Source organism: Mesoplodon mirus (genome assembly GCF_964341445.2).
Source record: "Mesoplodon mirus genome assembly, contig: HAP1_SCAFFOLD_34, whole genome shotgun sequence".
Lineage (NCBI taxonomy): Eukaryota > Metazoa > Chordata > Mammalia > Artiodactyla > Ziphiidae > Mesoplodon > Mesoplodon mirus.
In genome coordinates, this window is record NW_028295813.1 from 6,521,752 (window position 1) to 6,532,652 (window position 10,901).

General features: G+C 43.0%; 1 long non-coding RNA gene across 1 annotated transcript; it reads left to right on the forward strand.

The window, feature by feature from the left end:
• The first annotated feature begins 4,708 nt into the window (after positions 1-4,708).
• On the forward strand, positions 4,709-8,396 carry LOC309797310. Its single transcript, XR_014292579.1, has 2 exons — positions 4,709-7,890; positions 8,089-8,396. It is a non-coding gene; the product is annotated as an uncharacterized lncRNA (long non-coding RNA).
• Positions 8,397-10,901: the final 2,505 nt, after the last annotated feature.

A 10,901-nucleotide genomic window follows, 5' to 3' on the forward strand; every position in this document is an offset into this window, starting at 1 on the left:
CTAGGTCTGAAGTGGGTCTCTTGTAGACAGCATATATATGGGTCTTGTTTTTGTATCCATTCAGCCAATCTGTATCTTTTGGTGGGAGCATTTAGTCCATTTACATTTAAGGTAATTATCGATATGTATGTTCCTATTCCCATTTTCTTAATTGTTTTGGGTTCGTTATTGTAGGTCTTTTCCTTCTGTTGTGTTTCTTGCCTAGAGAATTTCCTTTAGCATTTGTTTTAAAGCTGGTTTGGTGGTGCTGAACTCTCTCAGCTTTTGCTTGTCTGTAAAGGTTTTAATTTCTCCATCAAATCTGAATGAGATCCTTGCTGGGTAGAGTAATCTTGGTTGCAGTTTTTTCTCCTTCATCACTTTAATTATGTCCTGCCACTCCCTTCTGGCTTGTAGAGTTTCTGCTGAGAGATCTTCTGTTATCCTGATGGGGATTCCCTTGTGTGTTATTTGTTGTTTTTGCCTTGCTGCTTTTAATATGATTTCTTTGTGTTTAATTTTTGACAGTTTGATTAATATGTGTCTTGGCGTATTTCTCCTTGGATTTATTCTGTATGAGACTCTCTGTGCCTCCTGGACTTGATTAACTATTTCCTTTCCCATATTAGGGAAGTTTTCAACTATAATCTCTTCAAATATTTTCTCAGTCCCTTTCTTTTTCTCTTCTTCTTCTGGAACCCCTATAATTCGAATGTTGGTGTGTTTAATGTTGTCCCAGAGGTCTCTGAGACTGTCCTCTGTTCTTTTCATTCTTTTTTCTTTATTTTGCTCTGCAGCAGTTATTTCCACTATTTTATCTTCCACCTCACTTATCCGTTCTTCTGCCTCAGTTATTCTGCTATTGATCCCATCTAGAGTATTTTTTATTTCATGTATTGTGTTTTTAATTGATGCTTGATTCATCTTTAGTTCTTCTAGGTCCTTGTTAACTGTTTCTTGCATTTTGTCTATTCTATTTCCAAGATTTTGGATCTGGGAAATAGAATCTTGGATCATCTTTACCATCATTATTCTGAATTCTTTTTCAGGTAGACTGCCTATTACCTCTTCATTTGTTAGATCTGGTGGGTTTTTATCTTGCTCCTTCTTCTGCTGTGTGTTTTTCTGTCTTCTCATTTTGCTTATGTTACTGTGTTTGGGGTCTCCTTTTTGCAGGCTGCCGGTTCGTAGTTCCCGTTGTTTTTGGTGTCTGTCCCCTTTGGCTAAGGTTGGTTTAGTGGGTTGTGTGGGCTTCCTGGTGATGGGGATTAGTGCCTGTGTTCTGGTGGATGAGGCTGGATCTTGTCTTTCTGGTGGGCAGGTCCACGTCTGGTGGTGTGTTTTGGGGTGTCTGTGGACTTTTTATGATTTTAGGCCACCTCTCTGCTAATGGGTGGCGTTGTGTTCCTGTCTTGCTAGTTGTTTGACATAGGGTGTCCAGCACTGTAGCTTGCTGGTCGTTGAGTGAAGCTGGGTGCTGGTGTTGAGATGGAGATCTCTGGAAGATTTTTGTCGTTTCATATTATGTGGAGCTGGGAGGTCCCTTGTGGACCAGTGTCCTGAAGTTGGCTCTCCCACCTCAGAGGCACAGCACTGACTCCGGGCTCCTCAATTTGGGATGATGTGTTGTCTATTCATGTATTCCACAGATGCAGGGTACATCAAGTTGATTGTGGAGCTTTAATCCGCTGCTTCTGAGGCTGCTGGGAGAGGTTTCTGTTTCTCTTCTTTGTTCTCACAGCTCCTGGGTCTCAGCTTTGGATTTGGCCCCGCCTCTGCGTGTAGGTCGCCGGAGGGCGTCTGTTCTTCGCTCAGACAGGACAGGGTTAAAGGAGCAGCCGCTTTGGGGACTCTTGCTCACTCAGGCCGGGCGGGAGTGAGGGGGACGGAGTGTGGGGCGAGCCTGCAGCGGCAGATGTCGGTGTGACGTTGCACCAGCCCAAGGCGTGCCGTGCGTTCTCCCAGGGATGCCGCCCCTGGATCCCGGGACCCTGGCAGTGGCGGGCTGCACAGGCTCCCGGAAGGGCGGTGTGGGCAGTGACCTGCGCTCGCACACAGGCTTCTTGGCGGCAGCAGCAGCAGCCCCAGGGTCCCACGCCTGTCACTGGTCTCCGCGCTTTCAGTCGCGACTCGCGCCCGTCTGTGGAGCCCCTTTAAGCAGCGCTCTTAATCCCCTCTCCTCACGCACCAGGAAACCAAGAGGGAAGAAAAAGTCTCTTGCCTCTTCGGAAGATCCAGAGTTTTCCCGGACTCCCTGCCGGCTAGCTGTGGCACATTAGCCCCCTTCACGCTGAGTTCTCGCCGCCAGCCCCAGTCCTCTCTCTGCGCTCTGACTGAAGCCCGAGCCTCAGCTTCCAGCGCTGCGTGCCCCGGCGGGCGAGCAGACAAGCCTCTCAGGCTGGTGAGTGCCGCTCGGCACCGATCCTCTGTGTGGGGATCTCTCCGCTTTACCCTACACAGGTATGTGGGGAGTTTCTTGCCTTTTGGGAGGTCTGGGGTCTTCTGCCAGCGTTCAGTAGGTGTTCTGTAGCAGTTGTTCCACGTGTAGCTGTATTTCTTGTGTATCCGTGGGGAGGAAGGTGATCTCCGCGTCTTACTCTTCCGCCATCTTACCCGGAAGTCCTTCCATGAACTTTTCATCACAATTCTCTGTGACCATTGTCATCACAATGCTCCTTGTCGTTGTCAGAACAATGCTCCATGACAATTGTCATCAAAATGTGCCACACACATTTCATCACAACGGTCCACAACCTTGTCATTGCAATGTTCCATAAACCTTGTAATCACAATGGTCCATGCACTTCTCATCAAAATGCTCTCTCACCAGAGATATCACAATGTTCCATCACTAGTCATCACAATACTCCCTCACCCCTGTAATCACAATGTTCCATGAACCTGTCATCACAATGCTACATCCCCTTATCATCACAATGATCCATGACCCCTGACTTCACAATGTTCCATAACCCCTGTCATCTAAATGCTCCATGACCCTTTTCAACCCAAAGCTCCAAGAACCCTGACATCAAAATGTTCTATAACCCCTGCCATCAAAATGTTCCATTACACTCTTTATCAAATTCCTGCATGACCCAGTCATCAAAATGCTCCCTGCCCTTCTCATCACAATGCACCATGCCCTTGGCATCAAAATGCTCCATGACATTTGTCATCACAAAGCTCCATGACCCTTGACATCACAATGCTCCATGTCATTGTCATCACAATGTTCCATGAACCCTCTCATCACATTGCTCCATACCCTTGTCATCACAAAGCTCCATGACACTTGTCATCACAATGCTCGATGCCCTTCTCATCACAATGCTCCATGCCCTGTTCATTAGAATCCTGCATGACACATGTATCACAGTATTCCGTGCCTGGTCATCACAATGCTCCATGCTCTGGTCATTACAATCCTGCATGACACATGTATCACAGTATTCCGAGCCCTTGTCATCAAAATGCTCCATTACCCCTGTCCTAACAATGCACCATGACCCTTGCCATCACAATGTTCCACGGCGTAGTCATCACAAGCTTTCATGACACTTGTCCTCACAATGCTGAAGACCCTGTAATCACAAAGCTCCATGCCCTTTTCATCACAAAGTTCCATGACGCATGTCATCAGAATGTTCCATGGCCTTCTCATCACAGTGCTCCATGCCCTTGTCATCACAATGCTCCAAGAACCCTGTAAACACAATACTCCATACCCCTATTCATCTCAATGCTCCATGAACCCTGTCATCACAATGCACCATGCCCAACATCATCATGCTTCAGGCTATTGTCATCACAATGAAATCAATATTCTCCATGACCTCTGTCATCATAATACTCCAAACTCTTGTGATCACAATGTTCCTTAGCACTTATCATCACAACACCCCATGACGCTCATCATCACAATTATCCATGGTCTTCTCATCACAATGCTCCATGATATTTGTCATCACAATGCTCAATACACTTGTCATCACAATGCTCCCTGACACTTGTCGTCAGAATGCTCCTTGAACCCTGTCATGACAAGGCTCCATGCCTTTTTCATCACAATAATCCATGCCCTTTTCATCACAATGCTCCAAGATCACTGTATTCACAATGCTCCATGCCCTTGTCATTAAAAAGCTCCATGACACATGTCATCAGAATGCTCCATGGCCTTCTCATCAAAATGCTCCATGCCCTAGTCATCACAAAGCTCCAAGACCACTGTAATCACAATGCTCCATGCCCCTTTTCATCAGAATGCTCCATGAGAATTGTCATCACAAGTCTCCATGGTCTTCTCATTACAATGCTCAAGGACCTCGTCAGCACAATGCACCATTCCCTTGTCATCACAATGCTCCATGACCCCAGTCATCACAGTAATACATGAACATATTCAGCCCAATGCTCCACGAACTACTCATCACAATGCTCCATTCCCTAGACATCACAATGCTCCATGACCCCTGTATTCACAATGCTCCGTGACACTTGTCATCACAGTGCTTCATGACACATGTCATCACACTGCTCCATGCCTTTGTCAGCAAAAGGCTACATGACTGTGTCATTACAATGCTCTATGCGCTTGTCACCACAATACTCCTTTTCCATTGTCATCACAATCCTCAATGAAACTTGGGATCACATTGGTTCATGCCCTTGTCATCACAATGCTCCATGCTCCTTGAAATCAAAATGATCCATGAACATTGAGGCAGCGAGCGCAGAGACTGCTGTGAGGGAGGAGTTGCTGCTCGAGGAGACCGCAGATAAGTTTTTCTGCTAAAATAGATAGGATTAGTATAATTCTGTAGGAATTATAAATAGAATACTGAGGTATTGCTTTGCATTAAATTCGCAGAGTAACTTTGATAACTATTTTAGGGGAAATATGAAGACTTAAAGAGCGGGTTGAGAAAGGAAGAAAAATAATTTTACAACATGGCGGAGGTTAGGAGCTGAAACTTCTTCATGGAGTGAAAAAATTAATTTTAAAAGGGATTGCTGAAAGAAATAGGACTGCAAAGCACGCAGTTTTCTTAAATGAAAGGCAGCCTTTTAGATTAACGTTAAAACGTAGGGTGACGTAAACAGAACCTAACCGCCATTTTAAAAAGTCAAGTTGTAGATGATTAAAACTCTTTAAAGGCCGTCTTTTAAGAAAATTAGCTGAAGGTGATTTAAAAAATATGCCTTCAAATTCATGGCGCGATAAAAATTGCGACATTTGAAGCCTACTTGATTTTAAGGGCTTTATTTGCTAAAGCCGACGGAAATAATAACTAGGGATGGTAGGATAAAGATTTTGAGAAGATTCGAAATTTGAAGTGGAAAACTCGGAAGACAGAAGTACAGGAAGGTGAAGAAAAGACTAGAGAAGATAGGAAAAGTAGAAGATAAAAATACACCTATTAGAAGACAGAAAAACGAATTTTAGCCCAGAAGGTAGGAGGCGGAAGAAAAAGACAAAATTAGAAGAGAGAAGGTTGAACGTACGGTCGAGTATTTCAGATAGAAAATAGAAAAGCAAGCTGTTGGACGTAAGCATACCAGATAGACGTCAAAAAAAATTAGAAGATGGGAAAGTTCAAAGCCAAAAAATTGGATAAAGTAAAGGAACAAAAACTAAGGAGAATAAGTTTTTATAGTTAAAAAAATTATAGAAGCCCATCAACTTAATTCTGGTGGTGCGGAAGTTAGATCTGAGATGAGGGTTTTTAAACTGCTGTAGGCCAGGACCAACTTAGAAGACTATCCCCAAACGAGAAGGGAAGTCAGTTTAAAATCACAGCAAAAAGCTACTGAAAGGACTGAAGTAATTTAAAAACTAAGAATGTTTTTGGAAGAGTTAAACACTTGAAAGGCTGTAAATACAGTAGCTTAGTTTCCTTTGGAAAATTTAAAGGACTTTGTAACTGAAGGAAATCCAAGAGCAAGAGTAACCGTCAAGTTAACGTTTTTGCATTGGACTTTGCGCTAAAATGAAATTTTAAATTCTGAGGACTAGGCGCTAATTAACAGCTGACCCAGGTGCTACACAGAAGCGGATTCAGTGAATCTAGGAAGACAGGAGCTGCAGACAGGATTCCAGGAGCCAGTGTTTGGTGAAACTAGGACTGAGGAGCAAGCGGCAGTTCGTGAATATAGGAAAGAGGAGCCCGGGAGCCAGTGCGATTTGGTGAAGGAAGCTAGGAAGAAGGAAGGAGCCCTAACGATTTGGAGGTGAAGCTAGGAGAGGATCCCAGGAAGGAGGAGGCCAGTGCGATGTGGTGACGAAGCTAGCGTGCGGCTTGGCTTGGCAACCACGCGGAGGAGGCGAGCAGGCCGTGTGCAGGATAGATAGAGGATCCTAGAGCTGCAGCGCAGTGTGCAAGGCCCGCAGGGAGAGCCAGTGGTGTGGTAAAAAGTCCGTGGGGTCGGCCATCTCGAGTTTCTTTTCGTAATTGCGTATGGTAATACCTTTGAATCTCGTAACGGTCATGGGGGAATTGCGTACCTAAGCATAAAGGGTTGTATGGGGATGTAGGCCGATTTTCGGGTGTCGTAGGTTTCTCTTTTGCAGGCCTATTTTCTCATCTTTTCTGGAGCTTTTGAGGGCAGACTTCCAAGGCCCGGAGGAATGGTAGATGGCAAGTGTTTTTGTTTTTAACCAATATGAGGGAACACAAATGGATTTGATAGAACAACTTTGAGAGGATTTCAGCAAGTGGTGTAAGCAGGTTTTATATGGAGCTTGGGGTAATGAAGCATTTCAGGTTCGTGAATAGAGGACCTATTTTTCTTTCCTCACCCTGTATTCTAAAAGTTTTCTAAATATGTAGCTTGGGTGTGTAATTCTGGGGGGGGGAGTTTTGGGGGGGCAAAATATGTTTTGAGTTTTTTTCCCTTTAGGTCTGTCTAGAATTCCAAAGGCAAATGACTCCAGGTAACAGGAGAAAAGAAAATCCAGTATCAGGATTATCAGAACACCACAGGTTTACAGTTTGTAGAAACTAGAGCACAATCAGCTCTCACTTTGAGGTCTGTGGCGGAGCTGTCCATTGGAGAAATGGCTGGTAGTTATTCTATTTTTCCACCCCTTAATCAGATCTTTTTTAAAGTACGTAACTGGTTATTTTTACTTGAAGTATTTTGGGGAAGAGGGTGGGGGAGAAAATGTTTCTCTAAGATTTTCCACAGATGCTATAGTACTATTGACAAACTGAGTTAGAGAAGGATTGTACTGCTACGCTGTTTGGCACCAGCACCTTCAGGGATTGGAGCTGCTTTTTTCCTTGGAAGAGTTGTTCCTAGTGAAGCTGAACTGCACAGCACAGTGCAGCTTTGGTTCATATTCAGTCATCTCAGGAGAACTTCAGAAGAGCTTGACTAGTCCAAATGTTGAAGTTAAGTTTTCAAATAATGCAACTTTTAAAATAACTTGGGGAGGGGCAAATTTTGGCAATTAGTTGGCAGTGGCTTATTATGGTTGGGATTGGGAGGGTTGGGTTTAGGTAATTGTTTAGTTTATGATTTCAGATAACTCATTACCAGAGAACTTAAATACTTAGGATGGAAAACTAAAGAACTCTCAACTTCCAAGTTGGCAAGTAACTCCCAATTTTCTAGCTTCTGTTTTTCCCCAGTTTTTGAATTTGACAGCTGGGGAAGTTCATGAAGATTGACTGGATTTAAAGTGTAGGGCTTGGGGAAGGAAAATGGTGGACTGGGGGTTAGATTAAAAACTTGGGAATTTTTTAAATGCTTAAGTTGTTTGCATATGGTAGTGTGTGGTTCTCTTTTGGAATTTCTTTCAGGTGGTTTAATAAAACTTAATACTACTATAGGAGCTTCAGAGCAAAGGAAGTGGCTTAATGATCCTGAAGGGATTTCTTCTGATGGTAGCTTTTATATTATCAAGTAAGATTCTATTTTCAGTTGTATGTAAGCAAGCGTTTTTTTTAGTGTAGGAAAAACTGTGTGACTGCAAAACAGGATGTTAAGGTATGCTTCAAAATTATTGTGAACTGTCTCAAATTTGCATCGAAGTATTTGTAAACTGCTAAGAGGGTGGGCTTTTGTTGATGAGGGAGGGGAAACCCTTTTTTTTTCCTGTAGACTTTTTTCAGATAACATCTTCTGAGTCATAACCAACCTGGCAGTATGATGGCCTAGATCGAGAGGGGAACAGCTCCTTGGTGAATGATAAGTAAAGGCAGAAAAGATTATATTTCATACCTACATGGGGGAAAAAGCATAACCCTGAGATCCTTAACTACTGATGAACGCATTGTCTGCATATGCAAAAAAAATTAAGCAAATGAAAGCTACCAATTTAAAGTTAATGGAATCTACCACTTTAAAGTTTGGCTTATCAAGCTGTATCCACAAAAATAATGATGAGAAATAATGAAATGATGAGAAAATACAATGAAGATCAAATGTCCATCTCAATACTGCTTTTACAAAAGCAGAATACAAAAGCGAAATGAAATGAAAATGATAATGCTACACATTAATCCTGGAATAAAAGAAGCTGAAATAATTGAAATGAGTGGGATCAAGTGGATTGAGGAGGAGGCTGTGCTGTTTGCCAATCTTTCGTTTGCCTCAGACAGGTTTCTCATTATCAGAAGAGTTGCTTCATTTCATCTGGGAGCAGAAAACAGCAGGCAGCTGTTAACAGATAAGTTTAACTTGTATCTGCAGTATTGCATGATAGGGATAAGTGCTTACCTTTGCTAAGAGCGGTGCAGGTCCTAGGTCCCTTACCTAAGGGATTCCGGGATTGTGAGGGATTTTCCTATCCAGCCTTTTAAAATTAGACAGGACTTGGTGTGCCTGTGGGCTTCCATGATGGGTTAGCACACTTCACTCAGAGGCTAGTAATTCCTTAAAGCCTCTTGAGATTAATACAGGTAATGTGTATAATACTAAGGACAATTTGTTTAGCATTGAATCTCTGAAAAGCCTATTTAAGGGTAGCATAATGTGCTGTTAACCAGAATTCAGGTGGTTAATCTTGCTAAAATTTAAATGTTATGATGTGTATTGTGCAGAAAACCGTTAAATGATTCAAAATAAAATACTTCTAGAGAATGTAAAAAAAAAAAAAAAAAATGATCCATGAACACTGTCATCACAATGCTCCAAAATCTTCTGATAACAATGTTCCATAACACTTGTCAGCACAACGCTCCATGATGCCTGTCATCACAATACTCCATGTCCTTTTCATCACAATGCTCCATGACATTGTCATCACAATTCTAAATACACTTGTCATCACAATGCTCCCTGACACTTGTCATTAGGATTCTCCTTGTACCCTGTCACGAAAACGTTCCGTGCCTTTTTCATCACAATGCTCCATGCCGTTTTCATCACAATGTTCCATGCCATTGTCATCAAAATACTCCACAAGTTTGTCATCAAAATGCTCCATTACCCTTGTTATCACAATTCTCCATGCACTTGTGAGCACAATGCTCCCTGACCCTTGTAATCACAATGCTCCAAGCCATTGTCATCACAATGCTCCATTACCTTTGTCATCAGAATCCTCCATGACACTTGGCATCACAATGCTCCATGCCATTGTCATCACAATGGGCCATTTCATATGTCATCACAATGCTCCCTGACACCTGTCTTAACAATACTCCATGACCTGGTCATCACAATACTCCATGCCCTTGTCATCAAAATGTGCCATTCCAAGTTTCATCACAATAATCCATGAAACATATTAGACCAATGTTCCATGCCCTTGTCATCAAAATGCTGCATGCCCTAGTTATCACAGTACTCCATGACCCCTGTCATCACAATGCTCCGTGACTCCAGTAATCACAATGCTTCATGACCTTTTTCATCACACTGGTCCATGTCCTCGTCATCAACAGTCTCTGTGACATTTTTAACCACAATGCTCCATGAACTTTTAATCACAATGCTCTTTGACCCTTGTCATCACAATGCCCCATGCGCTTGTCAGCACAGTGCTCAATGACACATGTCATCACAATGCACCATGCGATTGTAGTCACAGTGCTCCACAATCTTGTCATCACAATGCTCCATAAAATTCGTCATCACAATGCTCCATGCACTTCTCATCAAAATGCTCTCTCACCACTGATATCACAATGCTACATCACTATTTGTCACAATACTCCCTCACCCCTGTCATCACAATGTTCCATGACTCCTGTCATCACAATGCTACATGCACTTATAATCACAATGTTCGATGACCCCTGACATCACAGTGTTCCATAACACCTGTCATCAAAATGTTCCATGACACTTTTCATCAAATTGCTCCATGACCCTATCATCAGAATGCTCCCTACCCTTCTCATCACAATGCACAACGCCTTTGCCATAAAAATGCTCCATGACCTTTGTCATCACAAAGATCCATGACCCTTGGCATCACAATGCTCCATGTCATTGTCATCACAATGCTCCATGAACGCTCTCATCACATTGCTCCATGCCCTTGTCTTCAAAAAGCTCCATGACACATGTCATCCGAATGCTCCATGGCCTTCTCATCACAATGCTCCATGCCCTTGCCATCACAATGCTCCATTACCCCAGTCATAAAAATGCTCCATGACCCCTGCCCTCACGATGTTCCATGGCCTTGTCATCACAAGGCTCCATGACCATTCTCATCACAACAATCCAAGAACCCTGTAATCACAATGCTCCATGCCCCTTTTCATCTCAATGATCCATGAACCCTGTCATCACAATGCACCATGCCCATCATCAAAATGCTTCATGCTATTGTCATCAAAATGAAATCAAAATGCTCCATGACCTTTGTCATCACAATGGGCCACGCAATTTTCATCACAACGGTCCACAAATTTGTCATAGCAATGCTCCATAAACCTTGTAATCACAATGCTCCATGCCCT